At 44.6% G+C, this 2,828-nt stretch overlaps 1 pseudogene; it reads right to left on the reverse strand.

The window, feature by feature from the left end:
- Positions 1-1,904: 1,904 nt before the first annotated feature.
- On the reverse strand, positions 1,905-2,620 carry LOC148001093 (nuclear cap-binding protein subunit 2 pseudogene; annotated as a pseudogene).
- Between the last annotated feature and the right edge of the window lie 208 nt (positions 2,621-2,828).

Here is a 2,828-nt window from a genome sequence, read left to right on the forward strand (position 1 = left end):
ACAATCTAGCCTGTTTTAGCGGCCCTGCAGAGAAACCCTGATAATCTAGCACCATTCTCAGTTTCTCCCTCTTAAGCACTCACTGCCTTAAGTCAGTGCAGATGTGTCTCTTGCCCGCCTCTTCTAAGCTCAACGACTAAGTTGCTATGATAGTACTAAGTTAGTAATATAGCACCTGATTGGTGCCCCTTTCCAACTCCTCCTACCCCCAACATCAGTCTCACCAAACCTCAAGGAGATCGTCCTCCTGTGTCTGAAGTCTAACAGAGCCCATCTCCTTCTTGGAAGCGTTGCAGGGCTAATGTTGCACGGTCATTTTCTCTAATGCCTTCCTGAATATTTACCATAGAAACCTCATCATTCCTTGGACACCTCAAGTCGCTCACCTGCTCCTTTGTGTCTACCATTAACTCAACTTGGCAAACCCTTGTGATAAGGCACTTCCTGGCGTAAACCTGATGGCGAGAATCACAGCCACCACTCACCGTGCTATAACAATGGCAATGACCAGTATTTATCGAGGGTTTAGTTTCTTATCAGGCACTTAAATACTTTCTACACAGATTATTCCATTTAATTACCACACACACACACACACACACACACACACACACACACACACACACACACACACACTGGCCCCAAGACTGCACCCATTTTATACATCGGGAAGCAAAGGCTTCGGGTTAAAAGTCGGAAAGTTTTATTCAGCTATTAAGTGATAGAATAAGAACTTAAAGCGTTTGGACAGTTTGATTCCTGACTTGTGTGTGTAGTCATTGTCTTCCTTTGGCCCTGCATCCCTCCAGGTCCCTTTCCTACTTTTTCTCTCATATACCCGATAGCCTAGATGTATTAGGCATACGTAACATGTTACTCCCTGATTGGGAAGCCCCCTTATTATCTGTCCAGTTCGCTTCTACATGTACTTTATTATGTCGGGCCTAGTATACCCTTGTCTCGATCCCCTCATTGAATAAATGCGTCCCTCACTGGTTCCCACACACATTTACTTGTGATGTGGATTACCCCATTCACTAACCATCACCCAACTTTCCTAACAGTACAGAGCTACTGAATGCTATCACTACTGTTAGTCTCAACCTAGAGTTTCGGCGTACAACAAATGTGTTTTAATGAGTAACTGAGTGAGTGGCATAGACTTTTTATTAATAACAGTTTATTATTATTAAAAAGTGGGTCTTCTAAATCGCCAAATAATGATCATTTTGTCCAATTTTAACAAATTTCTAATGAGAGATTCAAATTGTGAGTTATATGATTCTATTTTCTATTCAATATTATACTTCTTAGTTCTTTATTTCACTCATATGTGAATGAATACACAAACACATTTATAGCTCACTCTTATGTGAATGAGCATATATAACAGATAATTTAAATCTCAAAGAACTACAATAACATTTGCTGCTAAATTTTTTATTTCAAAGCTTAAAACCTTAGCGTATAACATCTCCAATCATACCATTTCTCTCATAGTTTCCGAAAGACATTCAATAGCTACATGATAAAATTAGTAGCAACAAAAATAATGATTAAGCTCTCTCACTCTTTTTCCTCACTCTCACTCTTCCTTCCGCTCTTCCACACTCTCTCTCTCTCTCTCTCTCTCTCTCTCTCTCTCCCTCTCTCTTCCTCTCCTGGCTTGACACGATAACCTGTGTGTGTGTGTGTGTGTGTGTGTGTGTGTATGTGTGTGTGTGTGTGTGTTTCTTTCATCCTGTAGGCTTTCGCCCAATTCTCGGTACTATGTCAGTGCTGGTGCCGACAAATGGAGGTCCCACCGAGATCAGAGAAGAAAGGGGGTACCACCTACGGGACGTCCCTGGAGCCCGGCCAGCATAGGAGAAGGGACGGATTGGAGAGGAAAACCAGAAGTGACTTCAAGTACATCTCTGACACTGATGAGACCTTGGGTGATGTTCTCTGACATCATCAACTGTGCTGACAAACCGTGAGCTGTGTTGTTTTTGTGCCAGTTTTCCATAGCCGCCTCTTCCAGCATCGTAGTCCTCCGAGACTCATCCCGAACCTGACCCCCAGACTGCCCACGTCTATGCTGCCTGACCTCCTTTAAGCCTGCATCCTAGCCTGCGCGCATGATCCGGTCGCCTGGACGAGTTCCGTTCGTGTACATAATTGTGGTCTCTGCATCTGCTCTTGAGTAGTATTCCACAGAGTCCACGGGCTGTTTCCTCCATCCTATCCAGACCCATGACGAGCTTCTTTATATCACCACTTTTGCTGGAGTTTATAAGTCTGTTCTTCAGTTGTATAAAAAGGAAAGATTTCCAACGTACGACGCACAGCTTTCTTCAGCAGCTTTTCTTGTTCTTCACTGTCACCGCGGAAGTGCTGGGCCTGGAACTCTCTGAGCTCCACTTAGGAATCGCTGCACAGCGCCCTCAGGAGGCCACCGACATGATGCAGAAACACGAACTATGACTGGGCCACTGCTGGGCGGACCAGGCGGCCGTGGCCTGGATTCACTTTTTAAAGAAGACAAGAGCCCTCGAGATGGTGGCTCTAGGCCTTGGTGACCCAAGTTTGGTCCTCTGGACCCACACGGTATAAAGCGAAAACAAATTTCCTCCCACATGGTTCTGTTGACTTTGAATGCCGAGACAGACTGAAATCCTGGCCCCCTGACTCAGTTCCCCAAATCCATACTTTGTATTAATGATAACAAGCAGTCTGCCCAGTCGCTGAGTAACTCTGCTTTGGACAGTTCATCTAGGAACACGCCTGTGTACAGGTGAAGCCTCGTATCTTATTTTATCTAGGTGAAGATATAGCATGATCATGTC

This window comes from Rattus norvegicus, chromosome 15 (assembly GCF_021556685.1).
Source record: "Rattus norvegicus strain SHRSP/BbbUtx chromosome 15, alternate assembly SHRSP_T2T, whole genome shotgun sequence".
NCBI lineage: Eukaryota > Metazoa > Chordata > Mammalia > Rodentia > Muridae > Rattus > Rattus norvegicus.